Raw genomic sequence first — 18544 nt, 5'->3', positions numbered from 1 at the left:
CAACGCCGACTTCGAGGGCGTCGTTTTTTCCATGGAGTTTGGCGTGAAGAGGCGCACACTTGGCGCTAATGAGGCCCCTGGCGTCTAAAGTAAACATCGCACGGCTTCGAAAATTATGCCACACGAAAGAGGACGAAAATTCCTACAAAAATATGAAATTAATTTTTAAATTGGATCAAGTTTGTGGCCGCTGTCAAGACTTTTCGACCATTTTGGACCCTGGTGTCCTCTCCTCTGCACTCTGCCCGGTCATGTGACTCACTCTAGGTAACGGACAGTTCCGCAATACACACCCATTATAAACCGTCAGCGGGAGCAGAGAAAACAGTCAAACTAAAACTGCCGTAATTCAAAAACGGTATAAGATAGCAAAATCGTGTAAATACGAGATTTATAGAGCCAGGTCTTGTGCCTCGTTTAAACTTTGAATTGTGTCTGTAACTCAAACGATGTCGGAGCGGCGTTACCTCAAACGGGTGTGGGTTTTTATGGATTTCTCCATTGGATTGAATGTGGATTTCTCTGTCTGCCTGCATTTTGGGCTGATCATGACACAGCTGCCAGTACTCATGTATTAGCGCAGTACTCATGTCACTCACACACTAGGACATCCTGGGCCTTTCAAAATAAAAGCCCAAAACTCTTTCCAACTGAAAGCACCGAAAAATACCCTTACAAAAGGGAAAAATGGATGAATTGTCTGCACTTCAATGACACGAACATCGTGGCGGACCGGCACCGGTGCGAGGGCCGACCAACGCTGCTTGCAGCTTTAATTAGGCCCTCGCCCTCCCTTAGGGAGAAGGGCCTATTGTTTTTGTATCGTTTTTTAGGCCCTCGCCCTACATCGTAGAGAGGGCCTATTGTTTTTGTATCGTTTTTTCTTTTTATTATTATATCGTGTCGTTAGGCCTTAATTTGACCCCCTAAACATGCTCAAAAACTCACCAAATTTGGCACGCACCCCAGGTCTGGTGAAAAATTCGAGAAAATGGCAATTCGGACCCCCTAATCGAAAAAATGGGCTCTCTAGCGCCACCTAGGCACACTAAATCGGCCGCTGCGGCCCACAGGAATGTGATAGAAAGACCAAACCAGCGCCGAAACGTAGGTCTCATCAAGGCCGAGATTTCACGCGCTCGCCCCCCCCACCTAAAATCAACAGGAAGTCCGCAATTTGCCTTTCAAAGTAAAAGTCGGGCCCCGAAATTGCGCGTTGAACAAAATTTAACTCCTCCTAGGCCGTAAATCGTGGCGGCTTGAAACGCTAATACATGAAAGAGGATACCGTGCTGAACAAAAGTTCTGAAGGAATTATTATTAATTTGAACCGTTTGGGATTTATAAGCCCTCGAAGTCGGCAACGCCGACTTCGAGGGCGTCGTTTTTTCCATGGAGTTTGGCGTGAAGAGGCGCACACTTGGCGCTAATGAGGCCCCTGGCGTCTAAAGTAAACGTCGCACGGCTTTGAAAATTATGCCACACGAAAGAGGACGAAAATTCCTACAAAAATATGAAATTAATTTTTAAATTGGAACAAGTTTGTGGCCGCGGTCAAGACTTTTCAACCATTTTGGACCCTGGTGTCCTCTCCTCTGCACTCTGCCCGGTCATGTGACTCACTCTAGGCAACGGACAGTTCCGCAATACACACCCATTATAAACCGTCAGCGGGAGCAGAGAAAACAGTCAAACTAAAACTGCCATAACTCAAAAACGGTAAAAGATAGCAAAATCGTGTAAATACAAGATTTATAGAGCCGAGTCTTGTGCCTCGTTTAAAATTGGAATTGCGTCTGTAACTCAGTCGATGTCCGAGTGACGTGACCTCAAACAGGTGTGGGTTTGATCGATTTCTCCATTGGATTGAATGAGGGTTTCTCTGTCTGCCTTACACACACACAAAAACGCTTAATTAGACCCCTTTAACATGTTCTAAAACTGTGTGTGCACAAACACTTAGTTAGACCCCCTCAACACGCTCAAAAATGTGTGTGTGTGTGTGATCGATTGATCGATTTCTCCATTGGATTGAATGAGGGTTTCTCTGTCTGCCTCACACACACACACAAACGCTTAATTAGACCCCTTTAACATGTTCAAAAACACAACCAAATGCTTAGTTAGACCCCCTCAACACACTCAAAAATGTGTGTGTGTGATCGATTGATCAATTTCTCCATTGGATTGAATGAGGATTTCTCTGTCTGCCTGCATTTTGAGCTGCCCATCACACACACGCACGTACAGACATGCATGTACATGCACGCACACACACACGCCCACACATACAAGCACACACACACGCACACCCATACAAGCACACACACATATATACACAAACACCCACACATGCATGCACGCACTCACACACACACCCACACAAGCACACGCACATAAATACACACACACTTGCACGCACACACACACACACAAACACACACCCGCCCACACTCACACACACAACCATACAAGCATGCACGCACACAATTACACACACAGCCACACAAGCACACACACAAACACACACACCAGCCCACAATCATACACACCCCAGCACGCTCTCACACACACAACCACACAAGCACGCACGCACACAATTACACACACAGCCACACAAGCACACACACTCGCACGCACACACACACACACATAGAAATGCTTAATTAGACCCCCTGAACATGCTCAAAAACGTGTGTGATCGATTGATCGATTTCTCCATTGGATTGAATGAGGATTTCTCTGTCTGCTTGCATTTTGATCTGCCCATCACACACACACACACACATGCCCACACACACACACACACACACACACTAATACACACACACCCATACAAGCACACACATATACACAAACACATACTAGCACACACTCACACACACATACAAATAGACACACACATGCACACACACCCACACAAGCACATTCACACACACACACGTCAACACCTGCCCGCACATGCATGCACGCACTCACACACACCCACACAAGCACACGCACATAAATACACACACTCTAACACACACAAAATTTGATAAAATGGAAAAACACACCCCCAAAGTCCAAACATGGGCTTGCTGGCACCAAATTTGGAACGCAAATGCTAACCCAGCACCCCAGAGAAATGTCATAAAGACCAAACCAATGCCGAATCGTAGACCTCATCAAGGCCGAAAATTCATGTGCTCGCTCCCTCCCCACATAAAACCAATAGGAAGTCCACAATTTGCCTTTCAAAGTAAAATTCATGGCCAATTTTTCACTTAACAAGGAATCTAAAGGATTCACACCCACATCCACATTAGCATTGCTAATGTTATTACCACCTACATATTGTACTTTTAATAAAAATTATACTTAATAATTATTAGTCATAATAATTTATAATTCAGTGAATAATTGTTATTATAATAGTTAATCCTATATTATTATTAGTAGTACTTTTACAGATAATTATATTAATTACTGTATTTAGGCCCTCCAACGGAGAGAGGGCCTATTGTTTATTATTGTTTCTATTACACATTACATTATGCCTATCTTTCGATGCTTCTAATGCTTTCACACCTACCACTACACGTCACTGACACTTTGTCCAAATCATGTGGGTTATGCCTCTGACATTTTGTTTATAAAACCTCACACCACTCTCATCAGTGTTTACTTTCCAAAAATATTGAAAATGGCAACATTATGTTCTACATCTTAACTCATCAAGACTTCAAGAGGCTTTAAATTTATACATCAACATCGAGGGAACGGGCCTCAATGAACATTCATTTGGATGACACTTGTGTGAGCAACACAAACACATCTCACCCTCACTTCTTATCCTCACTGCTAACCAGGCTACATGGATCATGCTACAGACTCACATTTAAAGCATGACATTTTCAAAATAAAATTACTTTAAAAGATGACCTTAAAGGCCTTTCAAGTTATTTTCATTATCATTTCTCCTACCCAGCTGAGAGAGCTGCAGGGTTACATCACATCAACACATTTCAAGCACAAGTCCTTACAAATCAAACATACCTTTGAAAGATTCAGAAGGGAATTACAGAAAGGTTTCCACATCAGGCAGGGTAACATGCAGCTGAGGGAATATTACACTCATGACTTACACATTATAAGCTCCTCTGTTGGTCATCTCTTCATTCTTGATAACATCAATTCTGGATAATTTCCTCATATTTCCATGTCATCTCTTTACCCATGTGAATAATATACTGTTTTAATCCATTACAATTCATACATACAACCTTCTATGTCGTTATATAATATTGCATTACACAGTAAAGCAGAAGTAATGTTACTACAGACTTGTTTTTCACAATACACTGAAAGGACCTTTATTCATAATATGACAGACAACATCTTGTAGTTTAGAATATAAAATTTATTTTTCAATTCAATTTCATTTACATGTAAATGTTTTGATGATTGCATTTTACTTTTAGTCACTGACATTTTCTCTCAGTACAGTTTAGTTATTTATTCTGTCAAGACAAACATTTAGAAAAATCATGGCTGTACTTCATGTATTGTTCATGTAAGAAAAATAAAATAGCATAGGCCTGGATTCCAATTCAATTCAATTTGATTTATTTGTATAGCCCAGAATCACAAATACAAATTTGTCCCCAAGGGCTTTACAGAAAAATACAACATCCTCTGTCCTTAGACCCTCACATCGGATGAGGAACAACTCCCTAAAAAACCCCTTTAACAGGGAGAAAAATAGGAAGAAACCTCAGGGGAGCAACAGAGGAGGGATCCCTCCCCAGGACGGACAGACGTGCAATAGATGTTGTAAACACAGATAACAAACTACAATTAAGATAGGATTACTTTTTTAACTACTACCTCATACATCTCATGTCCCAGACCTACAATACTGAGACTAAAGTTCATCTGAACTACTTTGACAGGACATAGATACAGTACATGTGCTTTCTCTGTCCCACGATGCCACTTGCTACAAGGCGACATCATCATCACTTGGGAGGTAGGGAAGTTTGGGACGCTGCACCACAGTAGCATCTTCAACCAGGAAGTTCCCCTTCGAGTAAAAAAAGACAACATTTTGAGGCAAACATCACTGACCAACAGCATCTCATAGTACACTAACTAAACTAACCACAATTTGTTGACAGGGCCACCCAACTGTGTAAAGTTGGTGAGGCATAGGGAGACAGAAAAGATAAGAATGGGGGACACAAATGGGAGCAGAAAACCTGGAAAACAGACCACTGCTGATGGATTTATTTTTTATATAAGTAACTGTCCTGTTGTGGCAGCTCAGGCGTACAGAATGGGGAGTCTGTGCCTTGTTGTGCCACAACAGTTTTGCTCTGAGTTCATGCACACCAGAGGGAACACTTCAGTATTGAAAGTGAACCTCTTGTGTACAGACAGTACACATGAAGGTGACATGGACTCAAACATGCAGAACTATATACATTTCAACTTTAAACAGATATACATTTAAACTTTAAACAGACATACATTTAAAATTTTAACAGATATACATGAAGAGCTCATTTGCAAAAACAGATCCCCATTTGAGTTTATTAAACCTTTTTAAACTTTTTTGAATTTCTTTATATTTATTTCTATTATTTATATGTTTACTTAGCCTGGCATAATGTTTATTATCCTAAATCATGCTTTGTGTGTGTGTGTGTGTGTGTGTGTGTGTGTGTGTGTGTGTCTGTGTGTGTGTGTGTGTGTGTATGTGTGTGTGTACTCCAAGCAGTATCAGTGAAACGGTGTATCCATTTTAACAATGGCTTTTATCTGTTTTTGCAAATGAACTCTTCACATTTAAACTTTAAACAGAGACCAACAGCTAACACGTGGCAAACAGAGACTAACACATCCATAAATACTAACACCTGTGATACACATGATTACATGACTAGGTCCCTACACATGATTCTCACAACTAAAACTTCTCTAATTACACCTGGAACACATGATTTGCTAAATCTAAAATCTCACCGTAATCAGCAATTCCACATCATAAATACATAACCTAAAATCCCAATAAATACACGATATAAATACTATAAATAACTACAATAATAAATAACAATCTATACAATTTCAGTGGGACAGGCTCTAAAAAGACAACATTCATAGTGGTAGCCAATGTACACACCATGAACAACACAACACACTACAAGTCAGTTTCCTCTGAACCAACACACAAACGCAACAACACTAACATTTGCACCGGGACACTGCAATGTAGCTCCGTTTGACTCATCAAACAAAGAATTTACACCGGTCGTGTGAATTCACTGTTTGCCTCCTTTGCCAAACAAACCAACCTAACCCTCATCAAAATCCACGTCTGACTCGAAGAGGCCCTCTACCTCCTCCAAGTCAACAACTAACCCCTGATCATCGTAAACACTAAAACTACACAAAACACCTTCATGATCACTAAAATACGTGGGCATGACTGCACAGTTCACATTATACTGTGTTGTTTTAACATAAACGTGATCAATTAGTGTCCCCTTCTCTGTAGTCTCTTGTGTTACATGTTGACTAAAACCTTTTTCACCCATGAATTTGCAAATTGATGATGTTTTTAAAATGTTCTCATTGAAATCCCCCATTATTACAATTGTGTTACTGATTGGATTTAACCAATCAAGTAACTTCCCCAGATTTTGCTTGAATAAAGAAATTGGATAACACGGTGGACGATAAATTACTGCCAACAATATGTTGAATTTGTTGCACAGGCACACCAAACACTCCAGATTCAAATCGGGCACCTGCAGAATATCACAGTCCAAATTGTCTACACTATACAAACCAACTCCACCATGTTCTAGGTTCTTTAGCTCTAACAATTTAGGATTACTGCTACTGTAACACAAGCCTCGAGGACGACTGTGGAAAGTGTAACCTTCAATTTGGACACCGTCTAATGAAGACTGTGCAGTGAGCCACGTTTCTGTCACAGCAATACAGGTAAGCTGTAAATGCTGCGTGCAAGACACCAAATCTACCAGGTGGCGAGTTAAATTTTGAACGTTCATTAAATACACAGAGAAACTGTGTGTATTTAATGAAGGCTCTGGCTGCTCAATCAAAAATGGAGGCATGCTATCCAAGGCCTCCTTTATGGCGTCCTTGCAATAAATTGCCCTCTCTGTAAAATCCTCGATGATCAGTCCAGACAAGGCCCTAACGCGACTAAGCGCTACATATGCCTGCCCCGGTGCAAACACCCTCTTCAAGGACACTACCGCCTCGTCCACAGTGAGTCCTTGCACTTTGTGAACAGTGCAAGCCCACGCTAACCTAAGAGGAAACTGACGACGCAAACCGCCACGCTTAGTAGCTCTATCCTCCTCTGGATCAATGGCAGTAGACTGCAGGCATTCTACTGCTGCATGTGCACGGTTTTTCCTCCTATCTGAACCAATTTTCTCATCATCAAATCTAACATACACAGTGAGAGGAAACGTGGAATCCTCTCCAAAAACTACCTGAGTAACCGTGCCACATGCTCCATTGACCAGGCCGTCCGCAACATCCACGTTCTTACACAACATGACGCGCGCATTTCTCGCTATACACAAAGTCTCCGGTAGAGACGTGTCCGCCGCAACGCCGTGATGCCCGGGCATCCGTTCCAAATTCCCTGTTGTCCTGTTAGTCACAAAATCCTGCGCCTCAATGGTGACATAATCAGGACAACAGTCAAACAGATAATTTAGGTTGTGCTCACTTACTTGCCTATTCGTCGCAAAGATATGCAAGGCTGAGCTCACCTCGCCGGTCTCGCGCATCTTCAACATTTCAACGTCGCTATCTAACATTGGGGTGGCCCTGGAACGCACTCTTAACCTATTAAGCATCTCTGCAAAAACACTATCCTTCTGTCTAACTATCTTTTTCAGCTCCACGATGCTGAAATTACACCACAGGTCCACACCAACAGGACTACTATACAGAGGCTTCCCTTTAACGGGAGGCAACTGATAGAAGTCCCCGACAGCTATCACACTAACATTACCAAACGGGGAAAAGTCGCCTGTCTGTTCAATCTGCCTTAATCTACCGTGGACATAAGCCAACAGGTTGTGATTAACCATACTTATTTCATCTATAATTAAAATTTGGAGGTGACTTAATTTGGCGCGCAAAGAGTTTAGTTTATCTTCACCCAGAGGGGTGTAAGGTAAACTAGCCTGTTTGCCAATACTCAATGTGTGATGAATTGTCGCTGCATTCAAATTATATGCAGCTATTCCTGTAGGAGCAGTTAACAAAACACAGATATCGTCTGGTTGATCACAAAGTGTTGACAGCAGCCGCGCTGCTTCATACTGAATAGCCCTAATTAAATGACTTTTCCCCGTCCCTGCACCACCTGTCACAAATACACGCAGAGGCTCTGGGTTTTTACCCATCACCTTCTGCAAACACCACTGTCTCACCCTATAAAAAACAGCAAGCTGTGTCTCATTCAGAGACCTAACAAGCGCCAAACCCTCAGTTCTAGATAAAATGGACCTGTTTCTCTCTAACTGCGCTACCTGTCTGCCACCAACAATCAAGTCCGGCACATTCACCAGCGATTCAACTAGCTGCTCCTCAGCTATCTCACCTTCCCGCTGCTGCCTCATCTCCTCTAAACCTTCTAGGCGTTCCGCTTCCTGTTCAGGACAAAGCTCACCCCAAACATCCTCATCTACACCGTTATTCTGCGCAGCTATCTCCTGAGCTAACTCAAGGTGAGGACAATTAACCTCAAACCTTGCCCTATTCGCGTCAACAACATCACTAACCGAATGTACAGAGCCGTCGCTAAACATCACCTCACCATCGTTATAGAACTGCTCAAACAGCTCAAAGCCATCAGGTTTGAGGTCTGAGTCAGTTCTATAAGGAAGAAACAACTGCAACAGGCTCTGAAAATGTGCCTCCTCCTCTCTATCCAAATTAAAACGCATGTATCGCACCACTGCAAACTGAGTGCGTGTTCTCCGAAGAATGAATCCTAAGTCATTCTTCAGTTCAATTCTGTCTTGAGACATCTCATTTTTGCTGAGAACACGATACTCAGATGCAAAGGTAGCCATACACATGTTATCAAAAACGTCGCTATCAGGCCTATTTCTATATCTATCTACAATACTAACCATCCACATATCCTCCTCCCGAAGATCACGGGAGGCCGCCATCTGCCTCAACACACTGAGGGGCAAACTCATTCTAACTATTCTACTGCCTGTCGGCACAAACACAACCTTCCTGGAACACTCCCTAAGGTGCATGTTCGTTAGCCTATACACCGCCTCCTGCGCACAAACATCCCTATTGTGTAAATATACACTGCCCAGCTTCCGCAGGGCTTCTTTAGCAGAGAGATTCCCTTGTTTTTTTGCTTCTTTTTGGGCATTAGTCAATAGGAGGCCAATTTCTCTCTCTGCTTTCGTAATATACGATATTATGTATATTACTACTGCGTAGGCGTCGGTGACAAAGCTAATGTCCATGTTTGCGTTCCAGCACTTCAACAACTGTTTACTATATTGATTAACCCAGACCTCGTTCACCCCTCTCCTATAAACTACCTTATGTTTCTTCTCTAAACGCCTATAAGCACACTCAAAGATCTCCTGATTAATGCGCAAACTATGAAACAAATCCTCTACACTAGCAGGAGGCACATCGCGTTCCACAGCTTTCTTAACAGCCTCAAGAATTTTGTGTGCAAACTCTTTAGGCATCCTATCCCTATCCTCAAAACATTTACAGGCTGGCTTGTTTTCTGAATTAGATTCAGCCTCACCTGTCTTCTTGTTCTTATCACATTTGCACTCCCGCATTCTACAAATGAATGTGCGCGCAGAAACAGGTTTTGGAAAATTGAAACGACATGTCGTTTTGTGTTTTCTGCATGACTTTGAATGTCGTTTGGAATGTGTTTGAACAGATGACACCGTGTCCAATAGTGTGTCATCATCTGAGGGTAGCTCACACGTAACGTAACGGTCGATAAACTCAACTACCTCCTCATCTGTGTTTTTATCAATTTGGGGAGCACCCTCGATCCAAAATAAACAGTGTACATGTGGTGAGCCTCTTTGTTGAAATTCTACCCTATAAAAGTAATCGATTATTTTACCGATAGGTTGACAGGGAGACATGAGAACCTCTTTCAGAAAACAATGCCACCTGTAGTCAAACATCCGCGCCGCGGTCACAGGATTACGTCGCAACAACGCGCACCTATCAGCCCACTCCAAATCCTCTACCGTCTGCGATCTGCCTTCCTGTTTCAGGATGCTGGTCAGAAGATTCTGCCAGCGCATATCCGCAGACGAAAACGAGCAAAACCACGTCGGAATGCCTAACTGTCGCACACAAGCCATCACGTCCTTCTGGACAGACTGCCAGAAGGCCGGAGTTCCTCTGATGGGTTTAAGAAACCTAAACCCATCATCACACGCCAACAACTGCTTCAAGGCGTCCGCATCTGCTAACACATCCTCACTAATCCGCTGAGGCCTCTGACCTCCTTTACCCTTACGCAACGCAACAGAAACACTGGACACTACCTTGTCCAACTCCGACACGTACTGAGCAAAAAATATATACTCTACATTACGCGCAAAACGACCATCGGCATGCATAATCCTATTATTAAGATAACGCGCCAACGTCAAGTCGTGCCACCGACCATCATGGAATGTCTTACCGCCCGTGGGAAACAAAACTGGAAAACACTTTGCCTCATTCGTGTGGTCAGAAAGCATTCTTACCGGACTATTCCCTTCTGCAGGCGCAATGTTCAAAATATCCTTAAAATACTGATCTAAAGCTTCCTGACCAATATCAACAGGCATAAGACAAGTGTCCTGAAACATGCAGTGCTGTTGTCTGTCATGTAACAGTTCATCCTGTCCTATGTCTGCTGATTCCGCTAGCTCACACATTTCACTCTGAACCGTAACCTGCCCTAACCTAACCTCAGCCTCATCCTCACTGCCTGACTCGGCCTCTTCCCTCTCCCTATCTTCCTCCCTAACAAACTCATTAACCCAGTGCTCATTAAATTCAATATCTCTATAGTGAACATTTGTCCTCTTTAAGTACTCTAGCGCCTGTCTTACACGCAACGTATCCACAAACTGGTACTCGTAATGCCCTTTATAGGTGAGTTTCCGCTTCAGCTTAACCTGAAGCAGAGACCCTTCCATACTCGAACGAGGCAACACATTCACAGTCTGAACAATGTTGGCTGGAACACATGTCACTGGTCCATGTACTCCATTCTGCCCGCCTTTAGGCAGTGCCAACATTTTCATGAATGGAATGTGTAACGCAATAAGATGCTGTTCTAAACTATTCAAAGATCCCAGTTCAGCAGGAATGGGATCAAGCTCCAAGTTATTAACCCAGCATTCAGCTGGCATCTCACCTGAACTAAGCTTACGATCACACGTGTAACAAATCCACAAGTGACCACGCGCTGAATCCAACAAACACGGCGCAACACACTCACCACTACACCTATGCAAATATTGCTGGCCTATACACCTATCTGCCACAGCCGCTGTCGCTGAACTTTGCCTATAAGATTCCCTATCACAACTAACCACCTGATATCTAAAAAACAACCTATGACACACACAGCACACAAAATCAGGTCCATCTCTGACCTTTTCTAAAAACTGATCCATAACAAAACCAAAATCTTTAGATTTCTCTAACTTCTGCTTCCTGCCTAATCTAACACTCGAAATAACTCTCTTTTTATACTCTCCACTATCATGATACTTCCTCTTAATACTTTCTACAACTTTCTCCCTGTGCTGAATGCTGTCCCTATATTTGGCCGAACCTGTGGCCTTAACTCTCTCCCTGTATTCTTTGCTATCCCTATATTTGACCAAAATATTGCCCTTAACTCTCTCCCTATGCTCACTGCTTTCTCTGTATTTACTAATACTCATCTGTCTAACCCTTTCTCTGTGGGGCAAATTCTTAGAATACTTTTCTACACTGCACAACCTAGCCTTCTCCCTAAACAACACATTTTCCTTATACATCTTCCTAATAGTTAACTGCCGTTTCTCCCTAAGCGGCATATTAAACTTTTCCTGCATCCTTTGCTTCCTCTTCAGATACTTGGACAGAGACTTTCTACCTGACACTAACTCCCTAGCAGCCTCCACGTCCTTGACACTATCCTGTACACCTACAACAGAACCTACGACATCATACCTAACCGCTGTGTTGCCACCATCTACAACATCCATCATTCTAGGCCTAATGCTGTAACCTGTGACTTCACTAATTTTACAATACCCAAAGCAACTCTGCAGTCCAGGCTTAAATACACAAACCACATTCTCAAAATGCTGTCCCATGACATTCTCTAAGTAAATACACTCCGCTGACAAATGCCTACTACTGCAGCTATACTTTATCCAACGTCCGTCATGGAACGTAAACACACTAACGCCTAACCAATCAGCTGTCGCCTGGATTTCCACCTCTGTGGCCCAACTGCCGACACGTCTCATCCTGGACTGCTCAATATACCCTAACACAGAGGAGTACTCACTTCTCAAAAGACTCTGATATCTAGCCGTGTTCCTTTCTAACTCTTTACACACAGCTAACCTAATCCTACGATGGTGCTTCTGAGAACCACTCACAGCCTGAGAGATGGCTCTGAAGAAGCAGTTCCCATCGGCCACAATCCTCTCTTTGCTACAAGGAACACCTAAAAACCCCTCCTCTGTGGCTACCGGACTAACAACCTTCACGCAATCGACGTTCAACTTTGTGCATAAAGCACGACAAACATCTAAGCCGAGGGGATGGAAGACCAGCTCTTCACTTCTCACCTCGTTAACAAATTCGACGTCCAAATTGACCTCTCGGACATCGAAACTCTTGGATTTCTTCGACATACAAGTGTCGGAAGAAATGACGCGCTTTCTGCCATCAGCCACTGTTTGTTCTGCCGCTGAACCGCTGCTCACCTCGCTGGAGAAAGTCAACACAGAAATGCCAGACAGTGCCGGACTTGCGGCAATGCTGACACCACACTCAGGCACACAAACGCCTGCAGACACCTCACTTTTTCTCCCAGCCTCAGTGAGCACACTAGACTCTGGTGCTGGAGCAGCACTCATCTCAGTGATGAGACTCTCCACAGACACACCAGACCGCGCTGGACTTGCACCTGTGCTGACCGTCACACCACACAGCTCAAAGAGCTTCTCCCTCGAACGGAGACTGTCGGCCAAACGACAGATGTAGTGGTGCAGGTCGTCGAGACATGCGAAATGCAGAACCACGCTTGTACCATTGTGGTGCAACAAGCCAGTGTTACTGCGTGAGTGACTGTCGACCACAGCGAACCGTCCACCCTCACGCACGATGGCAGTGGTGTTTCCGCACATTGTCAAAAGACATGTGGTGTATTGACTGAAGATTCTCTCCAGTCCATTACGCAAGCTGATGAATACACCGAAATCGATGTATTCACCTTCGGTCACGCCTACTTCGCCTAACACCGTGTCACCAAAACCGAACCTAAACAACTGTCCGTCTAACTCCAGCTGTTGTGGCAAATCTGGCACAGACAGCAGATTAGACACATGGCTGAAGATGTTGAGGTCACGCAAACTCGTGTACAACTCATCACCTTCAACCAACGCGCGATCCAGATCCAGCCTGTCCCACGAGAACGCGCTCCTCACTGTGTGTTTGGCTAAGCTGACCAAAGCTATAGCCATACACTGCACACCTGCATACGCAAATCGGGCATTTCCCTGATGAAACGACCCGCGCACAACTTTAGCTAGCCTAATCCTGCTGCTATCTATGTTAGACCCTGTTGCCACAGCATTAGCGCTAGACTCTGACTTAACATCTCTAACACAAACAGAAGGAACAAAAACAGCCTTAGCTTTGAAGATCTTCTGTCGCTCCTCTGGGACAGCAGGGCCCGCTGCGGCGACCTCCTCCCGACCGACGACCACCCCCGGCACCTCGCTGGCCGACTCCTGGGCTGTCGCCTCCACCTGATAAAAAAAAAAAAAAAAAAAAAAAAAACACAGCAGTGAGATTTTGGCAATGAAATGTCGTTGCTTGGCTTCCGGATTACAGCAGAGATGGAATTGTGGGACCGTTTAAAAATTAAATATAGTCTATATAACTAGTGCGATATGGTCTATATAACTAGTGCTAAAAAACAAGAGCTAAATAATAATGAGTGCAATTGAGAGTAACTAGATGAAACAGAATGTAAACAACAGACTAAACAGTGTAAACAACTGAATAAACAGTGTAAATAATACCGAGTGCAATTGAGAATAACTAGATAAAACAGAATGTACACAACAGACAAATATGAAAACGGGAGAACCATTTTCCTGCTACCTCTCAATGCTAACTCACATATTATATTTAAACAAAGACAAACCTGCTGCACCGCTGGTCTGGGCCCGGAGGCGGACACGGTCCCACGGGCTGGTGAAGGTCTCGCCGGCACCTAATAAAGATGGGGAAGAAAAAAAGCCTCATTTACATAATGCACTCATTCACTCGGGTTCTGCACGTTATAAAAAGTACTTTGCTGTACCTCCGGGACGGCCGGGCACGCTGCGGCAACCTCCTCCCGGACGACGACCACCCCTGGCACCACGCTGGACGACTCCTGGGCTGTCGCCTCCACCTGACACAAGACACAAAAAAAAAAAAAAATCAAACAAAGTTTCACTAAATCACAGGAGAACCATTTCCCTGTTACCTGTCATAATAATAATTCACATAATATATATAAATAAACAAAGACAAACCTGCTGCACCGCTGGTCTGGGCCCGGAGGCAGGCACGGTGACACGGGCAGGTGAAGGTGTTGCCAGCACCTAAAAAAGATAGGGGAAGACAAAAGACTCATTTCAATAATGCACTCATTCATTCGGGTTCTGCACGTGTTATCAAAATACGACAAAAACAATCCACATAGGTCACATACTAAATATGATACCAACCTGCCGCTTTCCTCCTCTACGCCTTGTGGCAACACCTTTCGGCGAACGCCTCACACGGGAAGTCTAAAAGAAGGAAAACAAACCTTGTTAAATGCAGTCTTAAATTCAATTTTGTCCAGGACATACACACGTACAATAGACTTTGCAAGCACAGAAAAAAAAAAAAACACAATAAAAGATCTATATGTATAATATAAAGGAAAAAAATGTAAAAACAGTTGGTGGATGAGGAATGCGGATGCCGAGGGGAGCCACATGCACTGGAGCAGCCTGGGACCGGAGCCACACAACCACCAGCACCATGATGACCTGGCTCAAAAAGACACAGCACGCACTCGGAAAAACTCACAACCATTCACACACACACTCACACAGAGACAAGGGGAAACATCAGAGGCAAACCCATTTAACATTTTATAACTTAACAGAAACACCTTAAAGTCAGAACTAATATGGATTACTTCTTAATATATAAATATAATTCTCAGGCAGTTTACCTGGCCAGCTGGCAGAAGGGCAGTGACGTCGCTGTCCGAGGATGGCGAAACCCTCTCCATGGCCTCCAGGATGTCGCCGCTGAACCAGACGGGGTTGGACGGGAGGACAGACTCTTGCACCGGAGATGCTCGAATCTTAAAAACCACAAAAAAAAAAATTGTCACTATTAAAAAAAAAAAAAAAAAAAAAAAAAAAAAACACATACACACAAAATAAAGGCGTAAAACCAGAAAAGATGCACAAATGTACAGCCAGAAAATGACTCAAACACATTACCTTGCCCTCCTGTCCGACGACGGTCCACTCCAGTGGGTCACGGTGGCGGGGCGCGGGGCTGTGTCCTGTCACAACCAGCACGGGGGAGACCCTGGCACGAGGCGATGTCCGGGGGGGCACCGAGGGAGGAGGAGGAGGAGGAGGAGGAGTCAGCTGGCGGACCGCGGCATCCCACAGGGCCTGGACGAGGATCGGCGTTCCGTCGCTGTCGCTGAGGTGCACCTGGAAAACAGTGAAACGCAGAACACATTGCGCTCAACTTGTGTATCGAAAATGGAAACCTTCAACTCCTCCATGTGTGATGTCACAACAACAAAGTATGCTGTACTTACACCGTCACGGCTCCACAGCTCCAAACGGTCCAGAGGGAGGTGCTCTGCCACAGACACGTATGGGAGACCTGCCACAAAAGTGAGAAATATTATACATTCTGGTAATAAATACACATGTAAAACATATGAGGTTAGGTTCACGATACGTCAGTTATAATCAAACTGATGATCAAAACTAAGACGTACCCATGCGTGCTGCGACACGGCGGAACTCCTGGCGGAACAGCTCCTGCAGGCCAGGCTCGATGTTCAAGCGTGGAGGGAAGTCCAGCACGAACACCTACACACACACACACACACACACACACAAAAATCATGTTTAGAATCACATTTAGGTTTCTAAAAAAGCACATGTGAAAACACACGCTTACTGTGACAGCACAGGACAAAACAAATACTGCCAACTGCAAATTAAACACACCTTCGCCCAGCGGTTGCAAACTGTAGCCAGGAGAGCACCGAAGTCCAGCGACGCCTCTCCGATGTTCCTGCTGGCTGTCAGGTTGTTGCTCGGGGCGAGCACACACACCACGTCCGGGGTCCAGGGGAGAGCGGCGTGGGACACCTCCGTCCTCAGCTCTGCTGCATGCGCACCTGGAACAGAGAGAAAAGAAAAACACAGAGGTACCTCCGGCATCGCGACGATCCCATCCACCATGGCCCGCAGGTGGGAGTCTCCCACGACGAACACCATCTGCAACGACAGAGACACGGCTTTAGAACATAGACACCGACTTCTTACGACCAGCACTGGGTTTCTGAAAAAGAAAAACTAATACCTTCTGGTCCGGCTTCTGGGCAGGAGTGACCAACTTGAAGCTCCGCTGGGTCAGCTTCGAAGTCGGCCATCTCCGCACGCGATGGCGGTACCCTGTACCGCGCCCTGTGTGGTTGACAACAAAGTTAAGGATGATGACACAAAATTCGTACTTCTTCACACAACATTCAAAATGCATCAGTTAAACATTAAAAAAAAATAAACAAACTGTTTGATACTTACGAGCAACGAACTCGGGGACAGGCGGCTGGGGGATCCATGGCAGCGGCTGCGCCATCCTCTGCTTCAGGGCCTGGGCCCGCCGGTGGGACTTGGCACGGGGCATCTAAAAATGAAAAACAAACAGACAAAAAATAAATAAATAAATAAAATTTCCTCCAAAGTTCAAAGAAACTTTAAAAATCCAAGTGAATCTGTGCCAATCATACTCACAAACAATGCTTTCCCAGACAAGGTCAGCCTTCAAATACATAAATATTTCAACTTACCTTAGCAGAGTGTGTGTGTGTGTGTGTGTGTGTGTGTGTCTGTCTGTCTGTCTGTGTGTGTCTGTGTGTCAAAGAAGTAAAACTATGTGTGTTGATTAACAATTAGTTATGTGTTTGTTTTTAAATTGAATCAATATGTCTGTGTAAACTTGTCCTGGATCAAGGGATCGCAGATGTAGCTCGCAGGTCACTCGCAGGTCGCTCGCAGGTCGCTCACAGGTCTCTCGCTCTCAACAACACCAGATCTCACAGCCAATCGATATCAATATCTGTAAATTAAATGAAACATATTGTTTGATTTAAACAACATTACTTGTCTAATAGAAAAACACCATTTAATTGAACAGAAAGTTACTGAAAGCATCCTGAATACATTTAGCTGTAGCAATTTTTTAGGTTTTAATTTTAAATAAGGTCTTTCTCTCTATAAGATGCTTAAGACACAAACCAGCATCCATATTGTGTTCAAGTAACAGAAAGAAAATGGCCAACAACACAACTGTGCTGCTCAAAACAGAGACACATCTGAAGAAAACCTTTTCCTCTCAAAATTATAATAAACCAGCAAACTGGCATCCTAATTACATTATTTGCTTCCTCATTACACAGAAAGTGGCTGACACAACATCTCACAGCTTAGCCATACCGGTGGACACAGACACAACCAACTAAATACATCAAACTATGGTTCATGCACACAGCAAAGGACACACACGCCCGCATGAAAAAAAAAAAAAAAAAACTATTACAGTTATCAATATTGAATCAAATAATTTCCCTTTGTCACACAAGGAAGATCTTCTCTTACAATCATATTGGACCAACCACTGACAGCTATGCCTATGACACAACTATTTGCTCTTTGAATGCACACAAAAGCCACACACACTCAACTGAACTGCATATATCAAAACACTTCCATGCAAATAAAACCTGATATAAACCTACACAAAAAAACACATGCAACCATTTATCACCAAAACAAATAACTTTCCTTTTTCCACACAGCAAAAAATTCTTCCTCTCAAAATGTTATTACACCACACACTAGCCCAGCTATGACACTCTACACCTGCTTTTTGAATGCACACAAGCCACACACACTCAGCTCAACAACATATA

General features: G+C 43.9%; 1 protein-coding gene and 1 long non-coding RNA gene across 3 annotated transcripts in view; one reads left to right on the top strand and one right to left on the bottom strand.

Moving 5' to 3' along the window:
* The window catches only part of tmem245 (transmembrane protein 245), a 65733-nt gene that overhangs the window by 8072 nt on the left and 39117 nt on the right, over positions 1-18544 (top strand). The gene's annotated exons all lie outside the window — the stretch shown is intronic.
* LOC115373311 (uncharacterized) lies at positions 16168-16607 on the bottom strand. Its single transcript, XR_003929524.1, has 3 exons — positions 16578-16607; positions 16343-16436; positions 16168-16224 (listed from the first exon to the last, which is right to left on the bottom strand). It is a non-coding gene; the product is annotated as an uncharacterized LOC115373311 (long non-coding RNA).

This window comes from Myripristis murdjan, chromosome 16 (genome assembly GCF_902150065.1).
Source record: "Myripristis murdjan chromosome 16, fMyrMur1.1, whole genome shotgun sequence".
NCBI classification, from domain to species: domain Eukaryota; kingdom Metazoa; phylum Chordata; class Actinopteri; order Holocentriformes; family Holocentridae; genus Myripristis; species Myripristis murdjan.
This window is presented reverse-complemented; position numbering and strand designations above follow the sequence as displayed.